We start from the raw sequence: 12,965 nt of genomic DNA, 5'->3' as shown, positions 1-12,965 counted from the left end.
TATATATATATATATATATATATATATATATATATATATGAAAATAAATTGGCAAAAAGGCAACCTTTGTTATTTTACTTACTGGCAAATAAGTTATTATCCCCTAAACAAAAAACTATAAATAAGCAAACCACGAATACTGAAACAAAAGGTATTTTGTTTGCTTTTAGGATGTTATTTACATTTTAAAAGGATGGAGTGGGAAGTGCCAGGTGGGGAAGGAGGGAGAAAAGGAAATCACTTCTTCTGCCTTCATGGTATTTAATTTCTGTTCTGGAATGAACTGAGGATCTGAGTCTCATGAATCTAAATGTAGCCACAGCCACATGGCCCAGTTCCAAATGATTGGTCTATTACACTACAGCTGGATTTATTTGAACAATTATATGGCTTGTCCACAACAGAAGGCATTTCTGCCTTCTAGTAGATAAAATATACAATTTCCCTTAGGGGATGAATATAGGGCAGGAACACAAAGAAGTATGTCTAACAATAGTAAAAAATGTCTAGAAACAGAAAATGTCAAATCCTCAAGGGAAAAACAAATTCAAACTTTGGTTAGTGCTCAGGCACCACACTTTTTGTGATGAAAGTATAGTCTACAGTCTCCCCTAAGGGAAAAAAAACTGCTAGAACTAATCAAAGTGTAGTGTTTGGCAGATTTTTTCCCCCAAAGTTCAAAACAAAAGCCAGAGTAGCAACATAGCTTTCATGTCATTGTTGGCCGGAAATTTAACTCTTCTCGGGATAACTTTTCTTTGGAAAGAATCGAACCAGAAATGAGAGTTTCACATGCTGACTTCCGCTTTCAGAAGCCAATTTCCTGCCCCGTATGCTCGAAGGTAAAGAAATGTGGAGGACAAACTGAACTGTTAATTACATATTCAAGTAATCTGATTGTGCTGATGGGTTCAAATAATGACGCTAAAATGTAGGCATTTCACTTGGAGATTTTTTGTTCTGATGAGCAAACACCTTGTAAAAGAAAAACGATTTGAATAAAATGGGCTGCTGACTCCTCCCCTTTCCAAGGCCAGTCTAGTTCAGTTTTAGTCTGAGCGCTGGAGTTTCCATGAGCTCTGAGTTCAGGCACTTTGAGTTTTCATTACGCATCTCAATGACACTGCCACCCTCATTTGAAAGCTCCAAAGAGCAGTCACTAATGCCTGATGTAGACAACTAACTTTACTGGTTTGGTTTTCACTTTGCAATCAAGTCTTTAGACTCATAAAAATGAAATGAAATGAGTATTAAATAATTAAGTTTCATAGACTTCTACCAAGTCCTCTTGGATATGAAGGCCTTGCCTTTTCCATACTGTCCAGTATATTTTGATATTGTATCATTTCTTGTCTTTACAGTATATTTCAACTGCAAGAAAGGTAGGGTTAAACTTTCATTTTGCAGTTGAGGTAACCCCTGTAGGAACAGGCACTCAAAGTTCTAAACTACCAAAAAGTTCCTTTTTCTTCCCAGGGAAGTACATGGAGCCTAAACTGACATTTTGGGGTATACCCTTAACCCTGTCCCAAAGATAAGTCTCTATGTATTAACGATGGTAAATGTTTAAATTAATTAAGCACCTAGAATATGCAGATCACTATACCAGGTGCAGGTTTTCAAGAGATAGAAGGCACAATACCTGACCTCAAGTACCTTAGTGATTTGAGGTAACAGATTTGGGGTCACATTGGTGCATGGCCTAGAGATCTTCAAAACAAACAAAACAAAAAGAAAGAGAAGCCCTGGCCCCACATCAATACTGTTTTAGAAAGCTAATAAAATGATTCTAATATGTCACTGGGGTTGAGAACCCCTGATAAAGTGGATATGTGTGAAAGCATCAAAATGATAGGCCTTCATCTAGAAATACTAATTCAAGAGATCTGGGGTGAGGCCCTGGATCCTTGTTTATTTTTATTTTTTCAACCAATGCCCCAGGTGATTCTAAGTGATGTTGGGAGCTATTAGGTTAGAAGTTAAGGGAACACTTCTTTGAGACTTTTCTTAAATGTATCACTAACTTCTCAGGGCTCCAATTACCTTATCTGTTAAATGAGACTACTGAATTATATGATTTCTAAGGCCTTTGCCAGATTGAAAATACTATGATACTGTGGATTCTAAAACAGCATATGAACTAAGGTAAGTATAAATTCCACATAAATGACAAGGCAGAATTGAGAAAAGGAGTGTTTATCAGATGTGTTAGTTATCTAGTGCTGCTATAACAGAAATACCACAAGTGAGTGGCTTTAACAAACAAATTTACTTTCTCACAGTTTAGGAGGCTAGAAGTCTGAATCCAGGGTGCCGCTATAGGGGAAGAATTTCCCTCTGTGCCAGCTCTGGAGGAAGGTCCTTGTCTCTTTGAGTTTCTGCTCCTGGACAATCTTCTGCTCCTGGCCTGGCATCTCTGTTCCCCCTTCTCTGCTTCTACTTGCTTGCTTGTTTAGTCTCTTTTATATCTCAAAAGAGACTGATTTAAGACACACCCTACATTAATCCTGTCTCATTAACATAACAAAGACAACTCATTCCCAAATGGGATTACAACCACAGGCACAGAAGTTAGGGTTTACAACACATATTCCCGGGGGACACAATTGTATCCGTAACACTGGAATTAAGCATGAGCAAATTCTTTAGAATTTATGGGTAAGACCTGGCAGAGAGAACAAAGCAAAACAATTTAGAAATCGTGACAGATTAGGAAATAAGTTTTTGCTGGGTAGGAACAAGCAAACTGGCTTCAGTGGAACACAAGTCATACTGGGATTATGGAAAGAAGAGATTGAAAAGGGCATTTCTTATGAAATGGAAATGATGTTTCTTTACACGAAAAAATATATATACATTTCACACACAATTTCTCTTTCCTGCATTAATTTTTCTCCTTAGCACTATCATTATTAAAACATTATCTATTTCGGACTTGTTCATTATCTACCAGCTCTTCTAGAATACAAGCTCCATGATGACAGTGATTTCTATCCATCTGGTCCACTGCTGTGTGCCCACTTTCCAGAGCAGTAACACAGCAAACATTTGTTGAACAGACAAATTAATGAATGAATGAGAAGACCCAGCGGGGCAGAGATCAGAAATAGCAACTACTGTGCTACACACTTCAATGAAATAAGTCAGGAGACTTATTTTACAAAGAGGGAAGATTCAGTTCAGAGCAATAACGTAGGTTAGGAGAAAACTGCAATAGACTCAAGTCAAAGGCCTGAAAAACAGTGACGCAAGAGAAATAAGAAAAACAAGAATGGGCAGATTTTAAAAATATTGTAAAAGAAAAGAACAAAAGCACTTAGGAACTCTCATGGATTGAACTGTGTCCGCCAAAAATATCTGTCAAGTTGGCTGTGTTGTGTGACTGTCCACCATTTTGTCATCTGATGTGATTTTCCCATGTGTTGTGAATCCTATCTCTATGACGTTGATGAGATAGGATTAATGGCAGTTATGCTGATAAGACAGGATTCAATCTACAAGATTGGACAAGACTGGATTGTGTTTTGAGCCAATCTCTTTTGAGATATAAGAGAGAGAGGCAAGCAGAGAAACGTGGGGACACACCACCAAGAAAGAAGCACCAGGAGCATAGTGCGTCCTTTGGATCTGGGGTCCCTGTGCTGAGAAGCTCCTAGTCCAGGGAAAGATTGATGACAAAGACTTTCCTCCAGAGCCAACAGAGAGAAAGCCTTCCCCTGGAGCTGACACCCTGAATTTGGATTTCTAGCCTACTAGACTGTGGGAGAATAAATTTCTGTTTGTTAAAGCAATCCACTTGTGGTATTTGCTATAGCAGTACTAGATAACTAAGACAGAAACATATAAGGCAAAGATAACTGTCAGAGAGGATTCACATACATTTTTGGATTCCAATTACATTGAGAATGTTGCTCTCTTGGGCAAACATGGATATTTAGGAAGCAAAAGGGTTTCAAGGAGATGATGAAGAGTATGACATTAGGCAAGTATGATCTCTACCTCTTCACATCCCTTACATGTTAAGGTCTCCAGGTTCTGTTCTAAATTATTGACTTTTCTTTCTCTTAATGGCCAAATACACAATCATGATATTAACTACCACCTGAATACCAATGATGCGCCAATCCAAGTGTGGTCTAGACCTCTTTCCAAAATCCAAATTTCACCTGAGTATCTCATACATTTCAAATTTAACACGTCAAAATCTGAGCTCCTCTTCCCTACACCCTGCCCTTCTTCCCCCAAAAGCCAGGCCCTCTACCACTCCATTTCCCAGTAGTCATCTCACACTCCTCCCTGTTTCTTCCCTCCCTGACCCAATCAGTCACTCTCCTCCCAGATGCAGCCACAGTTCAGGTCTTCATCATCTCTGATTTTATCAACTGCAATAATCTCATAATTCTTGCACTTCCTCTCTCACAGACACACTACAGTTTGCCTTACTACAAACACAACAGGCTCTCTCCAATCTCTGGAACTCTGTACATGCCAATCCCTTGGCCTGGGATTCTCTACCTTGTATATCTGGCTCTTATCCACTCTCTGATATTCAGCTCAATACTTCTTTCTTCTGAGGAATCTTCCCTGCACTACTCAAGTGTTCTACCCTCCCACAGAATCCTGCATATTATACCCATATAGCCATTTCACTCCCTGGATTGTCATCATTATTATAAAAGACCTTTACATATCTGCTTTCCCAACTAGACCAGCATTCTTCAGTGCCCACTGCACAGCTGTTGATGATGTTGGTGTTGTTTAAGTTGCTGTCGAGGTGGCTCTCACTCACGGTGACCTTATGTATAACAGAAGGAAACACTGCCCAGTCCTGTGCCATCTTCATGATCTCTGTTATGTTTGAGCTCAGTGTTTCGGCTGTTGTGTCAATCCATCTCATTGAAGGTTTCCCTCTTTTTCACTGACCCCCTACTTTACCAAACATATTGTCCTTTTCTAGTGATTGATCTTTCCTGATGATCTGTCCAAAGCAATCGAGCCGAGGTCTCACATCCTCACTTCTAAGGCACATTCTGGTTATATTTCTTCTAAAACTGATTTGCCAAACCAAAAAACCAAATCCATTGATAGGGTCACTATGAGTGTATGAACTAATTTGCAGGCCCCTAATAAGTGTTAAATGAATGAATAAAATACCGTACCCCACAGGGGATTATCTGAATGAGAAAAACCTTGTAGGTAGTTATAAAATGTAGAACTAGAGTTTTAAAAACGGGCAAAAATGTAGTTAAATTCATAGAGCTAACACTTTCAGCCAAAAAGGCAGACAACATTTCAAAGACACTAAATGTAAAGAAAGAAGAGAGGGTCAAGGTAAGGGTGTAAAGAACCAGAGGGAAAATAAACCACTGTAAAAGAAAAACAATATTCTAAAATTAGTTTGGAGTGATCGTTATACAACCCTTAGAATATACTAAAAACCAATGAACTGTACACTTTAAATCGGTGAATTACATGGTATGGGAATTATATATCAATAAAGCTGTTTAAAAAAACACTGAAGTATAAACGATACTGATATTTCTGAGCTTGCACATACACTATTATTTTCGGAAGGATAAAATTCATCGGAAAAGAATGAAGCTTTTAATACCCCATAAATTCATTTGTACTCATTTAGACTCTACTGCCTTTTTCTTTTAATATGTAATTATTATTTGAAAATTTTTTCGAGTACTTTGAGAAATAGGGCAATTTTGATCTTTGTGATTTGTTTTCGCTGCCATCTAAAATGCATTTTCCTAAATTTTTAATCATTAGCCCTAGGATCATTATTTCTATTTACACCAAAATGGCAAGGCATCTAGTCATTTTTGCATGTGTCAACAGTAATAACGAAAACGTCCATGTACATATCTTTCAAGCTTTAAAATAAAAATGTAGAGGGACTGTGGCTGCCTTAAGACAGCTGAGATATAATTAGGTCAATTCTATTTGATGAAAATATGTTTAAAAAAAAATTTGGTTTAAACAACATTGCAAAGTAGTCTCTTTTACTTTGTCTTTTCATGTGGTGACTTCTGGAACATTTGTGGATCTATAACTTAGGACCCTTTAACAACTAAGCTATGAAAAATAAAGAGCACTGTTTGAAGTGCTGCTCTTAACAAACAACTATGTCAGTCTCCTCATCTGTAAAATAGTTTTCACTAGATCCTCTCACAGCTTCCATCCAGCTTCAAATTCTATAACTCTAGGCCAATGTCAACAATACAGAGAATAGCTGATGGGTCCAAACATTTTCTGATCCTGTATCAAAAGCAGCACTTAATGTCCAAGCAGTCTTCCTAGGCCCCACCCTGCCTTCAAGCAGATACAGCATGGGAATGTCTGCCCAAAGCATCACCTGGGTGAGTCCTGAGGGAAAGACCTAGGTGACCTCCCGGAAAGCTCCTCCTGGATTGTACATGCCACATGTGCATTCCTTTATCACATCTGTGTTGAACACCCATGACTTGCCAGGCACTATGACCTAGGCACCGCTGGTGCTACAACGATGGAAAGGCGAGGTCAGCACAGCGGTGGGCACAAATCAGCATGCAATTATCACTCACAGAACGGAAGTGCACCCATGACTACCCGAAGAGTCAGTACCTACAGGAGGAATAACGGGGGCTCAAAAGAGAGGGTAGGTCCCTCCAATGCATGGAAAGGGGGTGTTAAAAATGCTTTCCTGGAAGTTTTTGGAGGCATTTGGAAAACTCACCTGGTGCCTAATTCAGCGTTAATCAATGTTTCCACAGTAAAAAAGGGAGTTAAGAAGGATTTTTAATTTTACTGTACACATCTCTGCATTGTCTGAATCTCTACAATAAGCATACACAACTTCTACAATTAAAGAATCTATATATTTAAAACAAAGTCAACTAAAGCAGTAACTAAAACCCAACTATGTAATAAAGATGAACAGTACTGCATTAAGAAGAAATAGAGGACTTAAGCACCAACAGATAGTCATACTATTCCATGCCTTATTCTATACTCAAGAGTAGTCTTTTCTTACCAAAAGAAACTGCAAAAACAAATTATTTACTTATGTCAGGTATTAAATTTTCATTTCAGAGACAAAAAAGCCAATATATTATACTCTATGCTGAAGTATCCCTTCACTGTTAATCAAGTTTAAATGAAACTCTTTATGGATGACTAGAGACCTAAAACTGAAGTATTAGTATACCATTAATATTTTAATTGAATTCATGAATATTCATAGCCATTTACTTCTTTAAAGAACAAGATAACTAAATTATTCTAAGATGCAAATTTCCATCCTGACAGGACATCTTTCCTTCATCTACATTACAAAAACCAATGCATTTTGGGCCCATTCATTATTTATGTAATCCTGGAGTTTTTCAGGTTAACAAGATCTGCTGAACACAAGCAGCATTTTCTCAGATGGGGGCAAAGTAATTGTGGTGTTCCGAAGTCATTTTGCCCTAGTCTTTGGAAAGAGTTATATTTTATTTTTTCATGATTCCAAACTAATTTCAACACCACGCCCGACACCTGTTCTTCACTACAAGCCCAAGAGAACACAGAGATTGCAATGTTATTAAAGACTTCATGCTTTGCTTTATCTTTCAACGCTTGAGGGAATTCCAGCTTGAACACTGCAAAGACTGCTAAGAACTCTGACAGCTATGCGAACTGTTTTATAAAACTAATTATGTATTACTTCGATTTTCAATCATAAATAAATTTATGCAAACTGATTGATGGCCCCCAAAAGTGAAGTAACTCATTTTGATGCAGTGGTACAAATAATCTATTTAATTCAAGGAACTTTCAAAAGTACATAACCACAACAGGGTTTATACATATTTTACATCATGTTGTTATTTCAAGTTAGCCAAGGTGATAAATATAATGGCTAAAAATTCTGTAGGAAATTCTGTCACTGATTTGGAGATATAAATATATACCCTAAGACCAAAAACCATGTGATTGGAGAAGAAGAAGTTGGATTGCATAGTTGCCTAAAAAATAATTAGCAATCTGGGAACTGCACTGCAATTCTGTAACGTCAAGCAAAGTGAAAAAACTCATTTCTGTGCACTGAGGATGGCCAGGTAAACACGAAACTCCCATCAAGCATATGATGAGAGGTGAAAACGAATTCAGAAAAGAGAGATATAGTTAAAAGAGTGATACAGAAGAACCATGGACTTGCTTAACTTTGAATCCCACACGACAATTCCATTATAAAAGATAAGAACTACAATTTCAACAAATTAGGATAATAATAGAAGACTAATAATTTCAAATGTAGAATAAGTTGGAAAAAATTCACTTGGGTTTTGCATCTGCTGTACCTGTTGGAGGGTTATGAAAAGTAATACCTGTAGTATTCTGAAAATGCGCAATCTCTGCAAATGCTGATGTGCCTCTGATTATGACCACTTAACTTGCATAACGTGATTGTACTGGTATTTCATCATGCAATATTTCAAGTAAGCCAGATGGATCCATCTTGGCTGCTTTTTTGATTTTATCGTTTACTTTTCTGGATGCCAGAAAAATTGCATATGCAAAACAAAACTACCAGTTTTGTGCATTCATTCGTTCAATAAATATGTATCGAGCATTTTTTATATATAAGGGCTGTGGAAATAACAAATTTGAACTCTATAATTTTAATTCATGGATGAAGATGGTCAATAATTGCTAGATGACAGTGAAAACTGCATATTCTAGACCTTTAACAGGTAACTCATCCATGCTGAGAATGTGATGGGGGCCACATGAGTAGAAGCAAGGGGACTGAATGAACAGCAATAGGTTCTTCTCCAGAATCTGGGACCGAATTTGTTGTGCAGTGTTGACAAAGTCACTTAATCTCTTTGGGCCTCAGTTTCCTCTTCTGTAAAACAAACCACATGTTATTCAAAAGCTCTTCTAATTTTAAAACATTCTTTGGAATCATCTGTTGTGTAGGACGAAGAGAACGAAAATGCTTATAACGGTGATCCAGGAACTTACAAAGTGGCATTTTTTTAGTTCAAAGCTTTTTATAAATAAAAATATTAGTTAAGAAAAAATAAAACAGTTTGTACCTTCATCATGTATTTTCTGTCTTCCTAAGGCCTGATAAATGCATTAATAAAAGAGAGTGAATATTTAAAGGAAAGTGGAGACAACATGTTTTGCTTTTCTTATCTACTTTATAACCACTTTAATAAAAGTCTGACCCAGGTCCATCATTTGTATAATTTATACTTTTCGATTATGACAATCATTAAAGAACATTACAAAAGAGATTGCTAAGTTTCTCCGTGAGAAGCTTCTGTGCCTAGAAGTATGTGAGCATCTTGTTCCATTAAGAAGTATATATCCAACCCTGAACATATTATCTGTCTCACTCATGTACACACACGCACAGGGGGAGAGAGAGTAAATAACAGACCTAGAAAGCCAGTTTAAAAAAAAAAGTTAATCTTACCATCTTTTTAAAAAATTTTTGTGGTAAAATATATATAACAAAATTTTCCTTTCACCCATTTTCAAATTTACAAGTCAGTGACAATTATATTCACCATGTTGTACAACCATCAAGCACTATTTCTAAAAATTTCTCATCACCCAAAACAGAAACGCTGTACCCACTGAGTAATAACTCCCCTGGCATCTTTTTTATCAGCAGAAATAAATGTCCATTTACCACCAAGAATTGGGTATTACAAGACTGTTTTACAATGTCAATAGCTTACACAAATGCTGAATTAAAAATTAGCACAACTAAGAATATTTTAAAGGGCATTCTCTAACTGGTCATCACTGAAGTTAAATGGAGGAATTAATCTGGCACAAATCTCCAGCACTTCCATAAACATTTGCTGTGTTATGTAAGGGCCCTCTGGGTGAAAGGCCTCACAGTTACCTTCCAGCAGTATATTTTAGTTTAACATCCTCTGTCTCTGTATTGGCAATGAGTCTTCATAGAGATGGCTTGGAAGGTCCCATTTCTCACTTCGGGTTGTTTATTTTTCTACTGAGATGGAGTGCAATTGCCTCTAGCATTGTCTGGGTGGTGATTTTTCCCCTTGAGAAACTGGATTTACAGATCTGAGATTACTGGGATCCCCGTCTTTGCTCATTTTAATTTAGCTGGCTGTTACTAAATTGGACAATGTAAGAGAATGCTGTAAATAATTCAAACTCAACTAACAGATGCCCTCTATAAATGGGTTAAACAGGGGGAAAAAAAGCACAGTAATACACTACATAACGGAATTTTAACTGTGACGGAGACGATGGATTAAAATTAAAGAGACATGCCAACCAATCACTTTTCTTAAGGTGTGATCTGCCAATTATCTCAACCAACATAGATCCTAATATTATCATTCTAGGCCATATGTGTAATTCTCAGGCAAAAAATAAATCTTTTAACAAGTCTGTAAGAACCCTTGGCACCCAATCACGCCAGCCTGCGCTAACATCTTGCAAATTTTCACTAGTCCAAAAAAATAGATAACAAGGAGGGTGGGTAAGAGAGGGGGAGAGAAGCTACCCATAAACGTGATCTCCTTAAAGATTCAAAAAGATGTAAAGATCCAAGGGATTCTTTTTAAATGTGCTAATAGATAATAACAAAGACACTGGCAGTGCTCACCACACGTGAGCTGGAGTATGCAGAAGTCCAGAAAACTTCCAATATTCATTCTGCCCATCTGTCAACAACACAGTCACCGAACAGAACGAGCAATTACCAAAGCCCCTTTCAGATATAATCTGTCAACCACATCTACTCCTCTTGCCAAAGGAAATCAGAACTGAGGAATGTAAAAACAGGCTGGCCTTATGTGACCAGGGAGAGGTTCGTTTAAGATGAACCTGGAGGTGAAGAAAGGAAAAGGGTCAAATCAGTGGACTGCTGTAACCACTGCTCAGAATACTCTGAATTCTACACCACTGGGGAAACCCTGGTGGTATAGTGGTTAAGAGCTATGGCTGCTAACCAAAAGCTTGACAGTTCAAATCCACCAGGCGCTTCTTGGAAACCCTATAGGGCTCTTCTACTCTGTCCTATAGGGTCACTATGAGTCACAATCGACTTGACGGCAATGGGTATGGTATGGTATAGGGCACCCAGAAGGAGTCCCGTTGGTACAGCGGTTAAGTGCATGGCTGCTAACCAGTCGGTTGGTGGTTCGAATCCACCAGCTGCTCCACAGGAGAAAGATGTAGCAGCCTGCTTTCTTAAAGATTACAGCCTAGGAAACCCCATGGGGCAGTTCTACTCTGTTCTATAGGGTCGCTATAAGTCAGGAATTGACATGACAGCAGTGGTCAGTGGGTTCAGGGGCACCCAGAAGGCATGGAGGGAGAGAGGAACCACTAGAATATAAACGCACCTTGGTCGGTTGTGCTTCTTAAAACCTTAACCTCAAGAAATGGTTTACGGACATAGTTCTGGCAAAATGGCGCTGTAGGCAGAAGCACCACGCCGTCCCTCCACAGCGAAGATCCGAAAAACTAAGCCGAACAGAGAATACAACAATCCTGAAACCCTAAAACAGCAAATGAAGAGATAAAGAACTCAGCCAAGCACCAAATGGAGTGAGAAAACTGACAGAGAACGGAGAGTGAGCAGAGATTCATGCAGAGGTCCCCTACCAGCTAATGCAGCGCGGATCCACCATCTTGGACTCCTATCAGAGACCAGCAAACGGGGTACAAGAAAGCAGCCTCACTGAGCTTCCAGCAGGCGACAAAACAACCAATAATTGGCAATATACACTTTCCCACCCCCCACCCTTCTTCACCCCGACTTGGCCTCCTCTGCTTCCGGAGGCCAAGTCTCTTGACCGGGAAGCAGCGGCTGCTTGGATTCCACACACCCGAACGGGTGGCTCTCTGAGTGCCATTTGTTGGCTGCTGGTGTGGCTTTTTCTCCACTTCTTTTTATTTCTTCCTTGCCTCTCCCCACCTCCCCCTCCTTTCGCTCGAGTACCTTGCTCCGTGCGCCATCTTTCCTTCTTCCTGAGGGGCTGCAGAGCTCCGGTAATTTGTGATACACGCTTTCTCACGCTCTACCCTTCATCACCCACACTCGGCCCCCTCTGCTTCACACGGACACAGTCTCTTGTCCAGAAACACCAGCCCGCACTAGCTGGCTCTCTGAGTGCCATTTGTTGGCTGCTACTGTTGCTTTTTTTTTTTTCCCCCTGCTTCTTTTGATTTCTTACTTGCCTCTCACCACCTCCCCCTCCCTTCATTCAAGTACCTGGCTCCGTGCGCCATCTTTGCTTCTTCCTGAGGGGTTGCGGAGCTCCGTTCGAGTGTGGAGCTACTTCCCGGTTTGGGCTGCCACGCTGGTGGGATCCCGGGGCTTTTGTTCATTTGTTTGTTTTCAATTGTTTGTTTGTTTTCCTTTCCTTTTCTTGAGTTGGGAGCCCTTTCTGGCCAGGCTGAGCTGTGTGGCAGGGAGACTCCCCTTCGGCTTCCACAGACGCACAGAGGGATCCCTGAGCGCATGTCTTTTTATGTTGGTTTTTTTTTTTTTTTCTGTTTCCTTGGGGGCCTTTCTTGTTTTTTTTTCGTTAGTTTTAATTTGTTTTGTTTTCTTTTTCCTCTTTTTCCCTTTTTGTCTTTCTTCATTGCTCAGTTTCTCATCTCTATCTTCCTTCTCTTTCTGTTCCCTAAATACCTGGCTTTGTATACCTCTACGCCTTCTAGCCAGGCTGTACTGCAACACCTGAGAGCGACTTCCCCAGACCTCATAGCTGCACCGGTGGGATCCCAGGGAACATTGCGGTTCTTTAAACTTTCTGATTCTTATTTATTCATTCTTTTCTTTTCTTCCTCCTCCCCTTTCTGTTTTTCTCCATTTCATAGTCTCTCACCTCTCCACTCCAATGGCAACCTCCCTGGCATTCTTTTTTGTTTCCTTGTATGTTTTTGGCTCCTGTTCCTCTCTCCTCTCTCCCATATCCATCTTAGCT

The 12,965-nt window shown here is 39.2% G+C and overlaps 1 protein-coding gene across 4 annotated transcripts in view; it reads right to left on the bottom strand.

Moving 5' to 3' along the window:
• The window catches only part of EXOC4 (exocyst complex component 4), an 830,578-nt gene that overhangs the window by 496,762 nt on the left and 320,851 nt on the right, over positions 1 to 12,965 (bottom strand). The window lies entirely within an intron of this gene.

This window comes from Trichechus manatus, unplaced genomic scaffold, assembly GCF_000243295.1.
Source record: "Trichechus manatus latirostris isolate Lorelei unplaced genomic scaffold, TriManLat1.0 scaffold00097, whole genome shotgun sequence".
In the NCBI taxonomy this organism is placed as follows: domain Eukaryota; kingdom Metazoa; phylum Chordata; class Mammalia; order Sirenia; family Trichechidae; genus Trichechus; species Trichechus manatus.
The sequence above is the reverse complement of the archived record's forward strand: the minus strand, read 5'-3'. Positions and strand labels throughout refer to the sequence as shown.